Here is a 15,226-nt window from a genome sequence, read left to right as displayed (position 1 = left end):
ATGGTCTCCCAGCGGAATAGAGACTAGCAGCGGCGTAAAAAAGTGTTTTAGGACTCCTTCTGATGTTTTTAGGGTAGATGAGAATTTACAAGCCAAAGAACGGAGTCAGGAGGGCCACGAGGGAGGCACAAGACATTAGGGTGCCCCCAGGTCGTGCCTTGTTGGCTTGTGCTCCCCTCGTGAGGCCTCCAACCTTCTTCTGATGCTCATTGGTCTTCTTTTGGTCTAGAGAAATCACCAAAAAGTTTCCGGACAATTGGACTTCATTTGGTATGGAAAACCCGAAAAGTGAAAACACGCACAAAACAACAACTGGCATTAGGCACTGGGTCAATAGTTTAGTGCTAAACAATAATATAAATTGGTAAATAAATACCCCAAAGTATCCTAGAATGATAATATATAAGCATGGAAGAATCAAAAATTATATATACATTGAGTACGTATAAACTGCCTATGTAATGATTATGAAATGGATGATATTTATAACTATGCATAATTCCCACAACTGCTCAACAATAATTTGTTTACGCTCCGCTATTATTCTTTCATGAGAGTTGCCTCTGGTGAACCTATGACCCTCGGTCCATTCTCCATATATTTACTAGTGCTTACAATTGCTACCAATTTACTATCATTAGCTTTGTTATTATTATCCTTTGCTATCTTAATTAATTTGCTTTTAACCTTTTGGTTAGCAAACAAGAGGAGTGACGACCCCCTTATTTTCTTGGGTGCAAGCAATTATTTTGCTATGTGCGGGTGTTCTAACATTGTACTTGTTTTGCATCTTACTTGTCCAATAAACCTAGGTTCCTAACTTAGGGAAATAATCTTAGTTGCTATGCTACATCACCCTTCCACTTAGGAGAAATCCAACGACTCATATCGGAGCAGTAGCCATCTCCGACGACCAAGGTGCACTCAACACTTCCATGGCACCTCCTCCTTCGAGGAATAAACTGGTCATGAAAGACAAGGGGGAAACCAAGAAGGTGTCCCTCGACAACAACAAGGGATCCTCCGCCCTGGTTGGTGAGGGTGTCCTGGATTAAGGGGTGCTAACGACGTTGGGCCCATTATATGGGATGAGCAGAGGACCCCTGGATCGTCTACAGATAGCTCAAGACTGGCATGCCCCATATGCATGCTGAAGATGGAATCCTTCACAGACATAGAGCATACTCCAAGCCACATTTGAATCTTCACATGTTTATCTCTAGATGTAACCGACCATATATAAGCCTAGGTACCCTAGCCCGTATATAAGGTGAGGTGTTTAATCCATACACGCAATGTTAAAGTTTTAGATACATTCACGCGATTTCAAGTAGATCATCATGTACTTTGTACTCCAAAACAATCAATATATCAGAAGCAGACATAGCGTTTTATCTCTTTCAGAGGGCCCAAACCTAGGTAAATATCATGTCCCTTGTTCTTCTTGTTACCATCTAGCTAATACGAGTAGCAAGATGCCATATTGTTGATAATAATATTACCCACGCCCATAGCTCATAAATGTGACAACAAGTTACTTAACATTTTTTTAAATAATATTATAACCATTTTTCTCTTACTATTATTAAGATACCTCAGTTATAAACATTTACCTCATATAATGGACACCGGGACCACTCTTGATTTTTCATCTTAATATGCCAATGATTAGATTAATGAAACATAGAGGAATATATATGAAGTAAATGTCCATAAGTGAGTTGTCTCAGTAACAGTAAGAGAAGAAGGCTTATAATTTTGGGATCCTAAAGTAATAGTTCATCGTATATCAACACATCATCACCAAAGTTACATCGTATGAATCATAATCATGTTAGGAAGATCATATGCTCTTTGTACCAAAGCATGTGAGAGAAACTTCTATATAGATAATGTTACAAACCCATAGTCAAGATGGACTACTCACACATTATCATGTAAATAGCAAGAGACTGTGCTGATGATGATGTGACAATCCTTGCCTCCGACAATGTACTGAAATAGGGCTTCAGATTGGATCACCTGTGAACGAGAAGCGACGTGAGTAAAAACTACACGATATATTTGATAAAAGTGTTCAAGGTATTTATGAGAGAGGAAAACAAGAACCGAGGGAAGGAGGTGTCATTATCCTCACACACCACGAACCCTAGTGTGTGTCGCTAGAGTGCCACCCCCATGTGGCCTCTTGGTGAAAGGCCCCTTTTATGGTAAAAAAATAGTTCCTCGATTTTGTTTTAGATTTTTGTAAAGTATGGAAAATAATGTTTTCCCAGAGATAAAAAACACAAAAATTCACAAGCTGCACTCTCATACTTTATTAACTAGAGAACGCCCCGCATGTTGCTCTTAAAATTTTAAGCAATGAATTTATTAAAAAATAGAGTATATGAGAAGAGTACCGCACCATATTCAACCTAGAGTTACATGAGTGTGTGTGCATCTTATATTCTCTTATGACATTCAAGTTAAATTATTTGTTGTTCAAAAATAAAAATAAAAATTTGTGTTGTGGAGGGCTTCATGTGCTTTAATGATGCGGAAGGATCATGTGGTAGAAAACCTGAAATTGCATGGGAGTTTGATGACGTGGAGGGCCCGCATGTAATGAAAAGTTTAGAGTGCGTGCATGTGCTTGATGATATAGATGGCTTGCATGTGTATTTAAATGAGATGTGGCATGTGTGGGACATATAAGATGTGGTGGATAGACTGCATGTTAAGATAAATAAGATAGCAGGATGACATAATATATGATATATGATATGTTAGTCAAAATAATTGATAAACTATTCCATAGTTAAGATGGTCGTAACATAAGATGGTTACTTTATATATCAAAATCTCTGAATTTTTATTCCCTTTCCTCTCTCTAGGACCTTTCCTTGAGTGGGCAGGTTTTGAAAACTACATGGGTCGCGACATGTTCCCTTTTGGAAAACCATATCATCGCTACACATTTCATTGCCTATCTTACTAGAAAGGCTACATTTCTATCAGTTCATAAAGGAAACAACTAAGGGCATGGTTAATAATATAGCCAGTTGCTGACTATATAGACATGCTAGGTCATGAGGAGTTAGTATTATTAATTACCCATACAACAGAGCTTGGTATAAGGTTGACTATAAGTTCACAACTTTTTTTCACTTTCTCTCTACCTCTTTCCTCTCATTAAATTCTTTTACCTAGGAGCACGCATAGTGGTTGGCTCTTGCATGAGGCCCTTCCCGATGCACACGTGCTAATGGTGCCACATAGACAAAAAAGTGACATGGCATCACAATTAAAGAGGAGAGAGAGCATTATGGTGATCCCAGGATGAAACGGTGCTGAGCGCGTGAATCTATGTAAAATGACTACCGACAAATGCGTGAAGAAGTTGAATTATTAAACAATTCCATACATGAAGCTTATCAACAAAATCTAAGCACCTATACATTGGGGAGACTAGTTTCTAAGGTTTTTAATAAACTTAGCACCTCATCTAAGCACCGATGCATTAGAAGAGGCGTGAGATCCCACTCTATCACCTTTTCCTTATCTTTCTCCTCCACATAGACAAACATGCCATGTAAGTAGGCTTATAGCCCACTATAGTACCTGCTCTAAGAAAAATGTCCTTACTGGAATTCTCTATATTTAAATATTTAGCTTCAACTACCTTATTTCAAATCATATGCAGTTACGTCACGTCACTATAATTGCCACATCAGCCAAATTAGATTTATCATCTAATTGCATGCACACATTCCTGCTCCATTTCGCACCTAGTTTCCTTCTCCCGCAATAGTATGATACTTGTTTCTCATCCCTTTCAATTGTATCAAGCACAGGTGATGCATTTAGATAGTTTGTACCCCCTCCGCTCCCAAATAGATGAAACATAAATTGAGTCAAAAAGTCGATGTTTTCTAAATTTCACCAATCATATATATAAATATGAAGATCAACAATACTAGTTCAATATCAAAATATCCATAATTTTATAAATATTTTCATAATGTACTTATTTGAAATCATGGTTGTTGATATTCTCTTCAATATAGTTGATCAGACTTAGAAAGCAATGAGTTTTTAACTGAATTTATACACAATCTCTTTGGGGACGGGGGGAGTACATAGGAGCGTTATTTGATCTACCTGAAAATAAAAATTGTATTGCACTTAAGAATATGAGCTAAATATATATACAAGGCTAGCCGGCGCCCGTCCACCCGCGATGATCAAGAGCGAACCTACTATAAAATTGAGGTCCGAGCGATACAATTCAAAGCGCTACCAAAAGAGAAAATTGTGTGGACACCCTATCCCAGTCCCCACCATATCATCCGTAAATAAAAAGAATGTGGTGCCCATTTTCCTCCCCGCGCCTGCTCTGTGGTCCCTCTACCCTCACGAGTTCCCTTCCACTAATTGAACCGAATGTCGGATTTGAGATCCATTTGCATCCTTAAGTTTCTCGCGATGAGATTTTCAAAACCACATCGCATATGGACATGCTTCAACTATTTATTTTAAAAAGCAACTTTGGTATCAAATGGGGCACTTTTAGTGCTACATACAATCAACTTCACTACACTATGAAACCAATGAGTTCGGGTAACATTCTCCCAACTTGCCTATTGCGATCATCAGTTCGCTACCGTTCATGCTTAGTTTTCGACAATATGATGAAGTTACCTAGGATTGATGCTCAACTTCCTACTATTGGTAATTAGTTGCCTAGCATTGAACTTTAGTTTCCTAACTTTGATAATTAGTTTCATGCAATATAAAGCCGCCTATCATTTTCTTATAAGTTGCCTACAAATACTATGAATTTCCTACCAAAACTCGTTGCAAGAGCTCCACTCGTGAAAAAAGATCTCAATTTCTCATGTTGCATTCAAAATTTATAGAACTTCTAATCTTTTTATACAAAATAAAGAGCACACACGTTAGATCTTAAGGCAACTTCTCTCCATTTGAAGAAAAATTATCAATGATGGGAAACTAATTAGTAATAGCAAACAACTTCAAATGGAGGTAGGTAACTTCATGCAACTTTTAGAAGCAACTTTTCTTCTACGAGAGGAAACTTTAGTGCTACAAATATGCAACATCACCGCATTGCACATACTAGTGAATTGTGTATAGCATTCTTCTAACTAGCCCAACGTAAGTGCTAAGTTTGCCCAATATTGATGCTTGTATGTTGTGTTTCTAAATTTCCTGTAATACTATGAAGTCATATACCGTTGATGTTTAGTTAATAACTAGTCAGTTACGTACTATAGGTCCCATATGTTAGTAACATTGTTAATTAGTCTCCTACTAGTGATGCCTAGTTACATGTCATTGCTAATTAGTTTCCTAAAGTACTATGCAAACTTGGTCGTCATTGTTGCTTAAGTTTCCTATCTCCGAATCATAGTATTAGAATACTTGCCAGTTATGAGAGGTAGATCAGAGGTGAGACTAGTTAGCTTGGCAGTCATGGTAGCCAACTTTGAGGAAATTTTCAATGATAGGAAATCACACTACGCAATCTAACAAGTAGTTGATTTCCTATAGCACAAAAGTTAGCCCTGTAGCACCCAAACTTGCTCATGGAACGAATCTAATCAAAATAGATCTAGTTTTGAAGAGCTTGTGGCGAGGAACCTAAGGGTGAAACCGGGTCTTAACTTTCATGCTCGGTTGAAAACAAATTCGGCCGTGTTTGCATAATATATGTTGTATGCACGTTCATAACACAAGTTGCCTCCTTTAGTGCTGAAAGTCGCCTCATGTGATGCCAAAATTGTTTTTTAAGTAAGACAAGGTACTATGAAAGTTGTGTACCATAATTTCTAAGTTGCTTGCGTAAAAAATAAGTTTCCTACATCACCATGAAGTCATCTACCACCTATGTTTAGTTGTCTACAACACGCTGAAATTTGTGTGCCATGGCTTCTAAGTTTCCTAAGATATACTTGTACTAAAATTTGGGATATTATTTGGATACTCACTAGTTATATTACACAACTTAAACCAACTAGGGCAATGCACACATGTTTCTACATGCAGAATGCAAAAAATGACTCAAACATGTTAAAACAAGCACGAAAGTTTCTCTTCTCGCATCCCACTTTTCATCGACAACTGTGATTCCCAAGCAAACTTAAATTTTGAAGATCAAATGAGAATGTGAAAATGAAGCACCTATTGAATAGAAGCGAATGATATGTTGCAATAGTTCTAAATATTCTCATGGTTCCACACTAATTATGTAAAACTCATTGGGTGTCCATGCATCCTATGAAACCAAAAAATACATTAATAAAACATCATTTTCAATCACAATATATACATCACACAAGACTTATGATTGTGTTGCTATAAATACCATCTTTGAGCACATCCTCATTTTCTTCTTTACTCTATCATTCATCGTTGACAACAAAGGATTTATCTCCGAGCTCCGTCGTCATTGCTAACTTCACGAGCATGACAATGGTAAGCTCATGTTTATTTTTCCTCTTTGTATGTGTGTTGTAACAACACAACAACAATCCAAATTTGTAACAAGTTAAAATACAACTAAATGTTTGAATAATGTATGAAAGGTTCGCCACATTTTATAACTGCAGGTGAAGATCACGAAGAGCATGTCAAGCATGATGGTTCTAGTGCATTTCCCTTACTTCACTCCATCCACCACCCTTGCTTATTTTCTTTCCTTGATCTCCTTCACACAAATCTTCTCTCTGCACACCTCTCTCTGCTTCACCTTCAATTTCACAATGTTGCCACTTTGGCCCATCATTACTTACGCGTCTTATGCAACTCCAAGATATCACTGCTCCCTTAGTGGTGCTATGGCTTATGTTTCAATGCTAGAGTGCTATAGTTTAAGGTTTAATACATAAATTATAAATCTTTCATTTTTTATCATCTCTATATAGGTCACAAATTGTCAAAAAATTGCGAAATTCTACATGGGTTTCAACTTGATACACATGTACCTATTTTTAAGGAAATTTCCAATAGTAATACCCTTTTTCTATGTTATAGATAGGTACACCATAACCCACAATTAGTTTACTAGTTCATGAATGTTAACCATATGAAGCATCTCTAAGAATTAGATTGGATTTAATACAACAATGGTGCTAAACTTTCTTAGCAAAAAAATGAATGCAACATGCTTCCTATTTCATGCAAGTATAATAATTTCCTTCAACCAATGGCTAACAATAACTTGTATTTCACACAACATATGTCGTGGCCAGATGGTCTTCAACTATTTTTTTTAATACAATGTAGCATGAAAAATCAAATAGAGAAGAATTATACCAACTTGTAAGGAGCAACTGGTATTTCTCCGCCACTTTATGATTCCTCCATGTATCCAAATGAATCGCATTCATCCAAGACATATACATGCACAAGGTTTAGGATCATACTTCCCCTCTTACCCTCGAGATTTCTAACTTGAGCTAGTCTTACACAACAAAATTCAACAACACCATTTACACTGTCCCTCGTATCAATATTTCCACAAGAATGATATATCATGTTGAATAACCACATCATAATCCAATACAATCACTTTCGTTAATGTTTGAGGAGTAAAGAATTGTGAATGACTAAACAATGGTAAGTATTACATTCTTCTCGGTTGTTGCCGCTCGGTGCTACTGATAAAACATATAAATCGGTAAAATATAGCTCTCGCTGACACTATTTCCGTAGTTTCTCCAGAAGTATTTTTTCATAGTTTACGACATGGCGAGGTGCCTTTTGTAAGAATTGTTTTGGTAAACGATTATTTCATGCCATAGAAATTTCAACATCATGTAAGATATGAAGAACATAGTTTCCTAGCTAGTACAGGAAAACGGACAAGAACGTTAGGAATGCCATTATCAAAATATAAAAACAAACTAATGACTGTAAATAACACCGACATACGTTAGAACCGATAATTTTTGGGTTGATGAGGTATAACATGAACATGGTGCCTATTGTGTGGGTATTAAACTGAGAGACGAAGAAACATCTAAATCCAAATCCAATTACGCGGGTTTGCAATATTCAACCTCATAAAAATAGTCGTGGGTTTTAGGCAAGGTAATTCTTGGGAGGGAGCTTCTAGAGGCACCGCCTCGCGCCGGAGGGAAGTTGCAAATACCTCGTCATGGTTGGCTAGGTCCACCATCTCCCTCACCGCTTCACGCCGCACACGCATTGCCAGCGAACCAGTCGTAGACGCCCATAACCAATGCTTCCCCATGTGTACTGCTGACATCCATCATCGAGCGTCGTTCCAGGACGGGCCTATGAAGGGCAGGAGCAAGGAGGAGATCGATGCCTGCTAACGCGGCATCTGAGAAGGTCACTAGATATGATTGATGGTGTATATAGAAAAAATGTGATTTGTGAATCTATTGAGAATAAGTATTCTATGTTATTAGGAAAAAAGAGTGGAAAGTAAAGTTTGTTTGTGATTTGTAATATGATTAGTGATTTCTTGATCTAAAATGAAAGGAAAGATATGATGATGTTATTAGGAAAGTTCCATTTGTTAAAGATTGGAGAGGGGGAGAATGGTTCATATGGTGGGTACATTAGGAAAATCGGCAAACTGAAACACAAGTACTTGGGAGGTGGGGTTGGGTAGACAAAAATTGTTGGGAGGGGAGCGGGGGAGAGTCCTTCGATCGTTCGGTGTGGTAATGAAAGGAAACGACATACGGACTCCAACTTTAGGAGTAGAGATGTTTTGCTATTTAGTAGTCATGATGGACAACTCAGGAGGCCATTGAGCTCATTGATAGTCATGATATATGTGACCAAATAGAAGTTGCTCCCTATATCATTAGAGGTTACCTTCTATAATACCAAAGTTGCGTCAGGAAAATAACTATCTAAAAAACATATACGAAAGAGATCTAGTTTTGAAAAGCTCATCCTGAAAATTCTAACAAAAATCAGGATTTCATTTTGACGTTCGTTTCAAAAGTTATAGATTTCTTATGTTTTAAGAAACGAAATCAAATACACGAAAACATAGAACCACACATACTACTATTCGCAGATGTCAGACCGTGCGTTCTTTTCTCTCCTCTGCATTGAATGTCTGCCAAGCAAGACATGGCGCGCTAGCTGCAACCAGACAATGCAGCTGCACCAACAAGCATTCAGGAAATAATATTCCAGCTTGCAAATCAAAAGTTTTAAAACACTACAATGAATGATTGAAAGTCTGTCATACCACAATTCCTCGTATTAGTAGTGTCCGGGCTCCCTGAAGGCATTGAACGGAGGCCAGCCCACGTACGAGGCCCATCTACGAGGAAACGGAACGGAACACAACTGGCGACGTGGCTCACGATGAATGGGGAAGGAAGCGTCACGGGCTCACGCGGCGAAGCTTCTAGCGCCTGGCGACCGGAGTATACATAGGGATATTTTCGCCAGGGTTCACCTCCGTTTCACCTCCGTTTCATACTCGTTGGCTGTTAGCCGCCCATGCGACACGGAACCCTAGCCGCCACCGCATGCGGAACCCAGCGCCGTACGCCTCCCTCCTCAATGACGTCCCTCCCGCCGACGTCAACGGCGCCGGCGCCGGCGCCGACGCCGACGCCGACCTCTGCCCGGACGGCGGCCTGTGCTGGCCGGACGACCCGCTCGACGAGGTCATAGGCTACGTGTCCATGCTCGACGACGGCTTCTTGGAGGGCCTCGGGCTGCGCTGCTCGCCGCCGCGGGGCGGAGTCGGCGACGGCCAGGACTACTACGGGGGCGCGCTGGAGGGCATGGAGGCCGACGCGAACCTCGGTTCGCTGGCGGAGGAGGGACCGCTCTCTCTCTGTGGCGCCGGCGCCCCCGGCGGCCGGAAGAGGACCGCGTTCCACGTGTTCGACAGTAAGCCCCAGGGGTTGCCGCCGGCGCGAGCGCGCTCCCTGTCTTGCAGCATGACGACGACCTCGTCGTCCACCGCGTCCTGGCGCAGCAGCCTCTCGCCCACGTCCGGCGTGACCGAGTCGCCCCGGGAGCCTGCCTCCGAGGGCGATGACCTGCGTTGGACTTTGCCGAGGAAGCCGCACCACCGACGGCCCGTCCGCAGTCGCGCCGCCTGCCCCTCCATGTCTTTGGCTCTCCCGCCCCAGCTCATGTCGGCCGCCGCCTACGACTGTCAAGGTGACAAGAATCCCAACGACGACAAAGACAAAGACTACGTGCTCTGCAAGAACGGCCGCGGCAAAGCCGGTCCACGCCCGGCCCGGCGGCAGCAGAAGAAAACGGATGGCCCGGGTAAGATTTGCACCCACTGCGGCTCGACGAGCACGCCGCAATGGCGGACGGGGCCGGCCGGGAGCGGCACCCTGTGCAACGCATGCGGCATCCGGTACAAGATGGGCAAGCTATTCCCGGAGTACCGCCCGTCCACGAGCCCCGAGTTCAGCAACATTGAGCACTCTAACCGCCACAAGAACGTGGAAAGAATCAGGGATCGGAAGAAGAAGTTGAAGGTGATGACTCCCGAGGTGCCGGTGAGTCCGGACGTCGATGACAAAGTGCTCCTTCGAGCCTGTAAATACGAAAGGTAGCTAGCGTAGGCACCGCATGACATGACATGGGTATCAGTTACCTGCACATTCGATTCGTCCGAGTTCGTCGGACGGTTAGGTCATGCATGGATTGCTTTTTAGGCTCGGGCATGTTTGATTTCATTGATTTATTAATTTCATTCATAGGCCATAAATGTTCGTCCGAGTTGTCAGTATTAATTTATGTAAATATTAGGATTTAGGTGTGTGGATGCAACTTGGTTGCAATGTGATTGTCGCTATCTTCAGTTTCACTTAGAAACTCATGTGATATTCTGTTTAAATTTGTCTATTCTGAACAATTTGAAAATCCAAAGCACGAAGAAAGCATATCCTGGCAATTTTAATACAAGGCAAAATTTCGGCCACTGTATTCTATTTTGTTTTGTAAAGTTTGTTGGTTTTCGTATGATGACGAGGGGATGGGAAATGAAATGTTTTTTGTGGCAATTTGAATTGCAAGAACATCAAATCCTGACCAAAAATTGAACTAAGCAGATTTGCCATACTTGCCATACTCGTCCAATATAAATTTGCATGCAAATCGATCGCAATTGTCATGCTCCCCAACTGACGTTTGTTAAGCTGGTCCTTTTCCAACAGCTATTTACTACTCCCTCCGTCCCAAAATAAGTGTCTCAAGCTTAGTATAACTTTTTACTAGAGCTAGTATAAAATTAAGACAATTATTTTGGAACGGAGGGAGTACATCCATATAATTTGCAGAAATTAATATAAAAGCTATCAGCTTTGTTATCTTATTTTATCAAGAGAACCATCGTACAATTTAATGATATTCTGAAATTTCTGATTGGGATTTATTTTCATAATGCTATTTGCTTCAACGGTGAGATAATTTGCATATATCTGATTGAAACGATCTATATTTTTGGAACGTAAGATGATTTATACACCGGGACGTGAAATTTACGGCTCAAAATTTATCTTTATCATTTTCCTGTCACTCCCCGGGTTACTTCATTCATGCAAGCAGTGCAATATTGCTTGGCTGATGGGTAAGGGGAGGTGATTCAGAATCTTTACAAGAAATATGGAAGGGAAGTAAATTGGATTCGGAAGTTTTTTACTCTCGACTACGGAGGGAGTAGTTGGCTAAGTGAGCTGTGTATGCAATTTAATAGCAGGACAAAGAAAATTGTTTCCGCACGTCCTGTTTGATATTTAAAGTTTTAAACTTAAGGCTTTAGATGAAAGTGGAACACCACATATACATGCTTTCGAAATAGGTATACAAGTTTATGCGCAGAGAGTGCATAATAATGTCAAAATCGCTTACCAATTAACGTGCTGGGACAGCTGCAATCGGAAAAATAATCAAATTCTTAAGTTGTAATTTTTTCTGAGCGAGAAAACAGTAGGCACTCCAGAGGGTCCTTAATCAATGGGAACATGCTGGGTATCATTCTGCCTGTAACTATAGCTCGATTTGCTACGGATACATAATGTTGGGAATCATTGTATCATTCTGTTCATCAGCTTAAGAATATATTTTTTGCTCTTTCCTCAAACTGTTCGTCGTAAGACATTGAAACTTTTAGAGAAGCCACGCATGTTCAATTTGACTGGTTGGTTTTTCCTTGGTAGCTGGATTCTACAGGGTAATCCTGGGGCTTTTCGGTACATACACCCATGCAGGGCATGCCTCAAGCTGGATTATATTGAGTAATCATGTGGCTTTCCCGCACACCCATGCGAGGCTGATACTGCTAGAAGTATTATCCATGTTTAGGGCATCTCCAACATAATCCCTTAAAACATACACCACAATTTTGCAGATGCACGAGGGACGTGTCCACGAATACGGATATGAAAGCCGGTTAACTATATTCTACAAATGTCCGTTAAACATATGCTAACTAGTTAGCAAACCTTCCGCGCTAAGGGGTTGTTTGGTTCCTAGCCACACCTTGCCACACTTTGCCACAACTTACCTTAGGCAAGTTTGACCAAGTTAGGTGGGTGTTTGGTTCTAGCCACACCTAAGGCAAGCATTTTTTAATGAGTACTAAACCCCACATGTCATAGACACAAAAAGTGTGACAAGATTCCCTTAGGCAAGTCAATGTGTGGATAATAATTTGAGCAACTCAAGTAAGACAAGTGTGGCAAGTGTGGCAAAAATAATATGGTAAGATATGGTAAAGATAGTCACAATCCAAACAACCCCTAATGTGATGCTAATTAGTAGCTTTTGTTAAAATGAGCGAATCTTCCACCAAAATGTATGCTTTCATTAAATGGATCAACCAAATGAGTGAATTTTCGGCCAAATGCATGCATTGTTAGGCCAAAAATGAGCAAATCTTCCGCCATGCAATGCTAATTACTCCCTTCGTTCCTAAATATAAATATTTATAGAGATTTCACTATTGAACTACATACGGTTGTATATAGACATATTTTAAAGTGTGGTTCACTCATTTTGCTTCGTATGTAGTCCCCTATTGAAATGTTTAAAAAAACTTATATTTAGGAACGGAGAGAGTAGTAGTTCCTGCGAAAAAATGAGTGAACCTTCCTTCAAATGCATGCTTTGATTAAGTGGGCAGACCAAGTTAGTGAACCTTGCGCCAAATGCATGCTTTGCTAGGCAAAAATGTCCAAACCTTTTGTCAAAGCAATGCTAATTAGTAGCTTCCGCCAAATTAGTGAAATTTTCTACAAACATGCTAGGGCGGCTTGCAGCCTTCCTCAAATGCCAATGTTAATTGTCAGCTTTTCGCCATCCGGACAGAGAGGAGAATAGTACATGGTTCCAAACCGTTTCCTAAATTTTCTTCTAGTTAGTGGGAAAATTCGGACATCCAGACGCGAACCGATGCGGCATCAAGGTGGATAGCTTATATCGTTCGGACACCTCAGTCCGGACTTTTGTGAGCATTTTAAGGGTCCGCGTTGAAGATGCTCCTAGTTATTGTCCACATTTTGGATTCATCGCTACTATTATTATTGTGTCCACTGTTTGGATTAAGGTGGTAATGCACATATACGACTGAAATTGATAGCCGGTATGTGATTTTGATCTCCCTTAAAAAAGCTGATGATCAAAATATATGCAGAACACTCTTCTACCATAGTCTTGCAAGCCTACCAGAAGCTATCACCTATGCATTATAATACTAGGGCTTCCCAACATACCCATGTAGGTCATGCTTCAAGATGGATTGTACTGGGTAATCATGCTTTCTTGTACACCCATGCAGTGCATGTTTCAAGCTGATACTACAAGAACTATTATCCGCTCTTAGAGCATCTCCAACGTAATCCTTCAAAACGGACATCGTAAATTTTTTGCACGTGCGTTGCGACATGTCCACAGACACTGATAAGGAAGCATCTAAACCTATTCTTCCAATGCCCGTAAAAAATATGCTAACTAGCTAGCAAACTTTCTGCGGCCAAATACAATGCTAATTAGTAGCTTTCACCAAAAAAAAAAAAAAGGAGGGAACCTTTTCGCCAAAATGCATGCTTCCATTAAGTGGGCCAGCCAAATGAGTGAACCTTCCGTCAAATGCATGCATTGCTAGGCCAAAAATGAGCAAATTTTCCGCCATGCAATGCTAATTAGTACTTCCTCCAAAAAATGAGTGAACTTTCCTTCAAATGAATGCTTTGATTAAGTGGACAAGCCAAGTTAGTGAACCTTCCGCAAAATGCATGCTTTGCTAGGTAAAACTTTCGAAACCTTTCGTCAATGGGATGCTAATTAGTAGCTTCCATCAAATTAGTGAACCTTTCTACAAACATGCTAGAGCAGCTATAAGCCTTCCTCCAAACGCCAATGTTAATTGTGAGCTTTTCGCCATCCGGACATAGAGGAGAATCGTACATGGTTCCAAACGTTTCCTAGATTTTCTTCTAGTTAGTGGGAATTCGGAAATCCGGACGCGTCAACACACCGATGCGGCAACACGGTGGATAGTTTACATCGTTCGGACACCTCGGTCCGGATTTTTGTGAGCATTTTGTGGGTCCACATTGGAGATGCCCTTAGCTATTGTCCACATTTTGGATTCCTTGGTACTAGTGTTATTGTGTCCACAGTTTGGAATAGGATGGTGATGCACTTATAGGACTGAAATTGGTAGCCGATATGTGATATTGAACTCCCTTAAAAAACTTGATGAGCAAAACATATGCAGAACACTCTTTTACCATAGTCTTGCTAGCCAACCAGAAGCTATCACATATGCATTATAATCCTAGGGCTTTCCGGCATACCCATGTAGGTCATGCTTCAAGATGGATTGTACTGAGTAGTCTCGCTTTCTGGTACACCCATGCAGGGCATGCTTCAAGCTAATACTACTAGAACTATTGTCCGCGCTTAGAGCATCTCCAACGTAATCCTTCAAAACGGATATCGCAAATTTTTTGCACAAGCGTCGGGACATGTCTACGACATGGTTAAGGGAGTCTGTCATCTAACCCTATTCTTCCAATCCCCGCTAAACATTTGGTAACTAGCTAGCAAAACTTCAGCCGCCAAATACGATGCTAATTAGTAGCTTCCGCCAAAAAAAGGAGGGAACCTTTCGCCAAAATGCATGCTTTTATTAAGTGGGCCAGCCAAATGAGTGAAGATTCCGCCAAATGCATGCATTGCTAGGCCAAAAATA

At 40.6% G+C, this 15,226-nt stretch overlaps 1 pseudogene; it reads left to right on the top strand.

Annotated features, from left to right (window-relative positions):
- The window catches only part of LOC123450288, a 37,969-nt pseudogene extending 23,031 nt beyond the window's left edge, over window positions 1-14,938 (top strand).
- The last annotated feature ends 288 nt before the right edge of the window (window positions 14,939-15,226 follow it).

Source organism: Hordeum vulgare, chromosome 4H (assembly GCF_904849725.1).
Source record: "Hordeum vulgare subsp. vulgare chromosome 4H, MorexV3_pseudomolecules_assembly, whole genome shotgun sequence".
NCBI lineage: Eukaryota > Viridiplantae > Streptophyta > Magnoliopsida > Poales > Poaceae > Hordeum > Hordeum vulgare.
The sequence above is the reverse complement of the archived record's forward strand: the minus strand, read 5'-3'. Positions and strand labels throughout refer to the sequence as shown.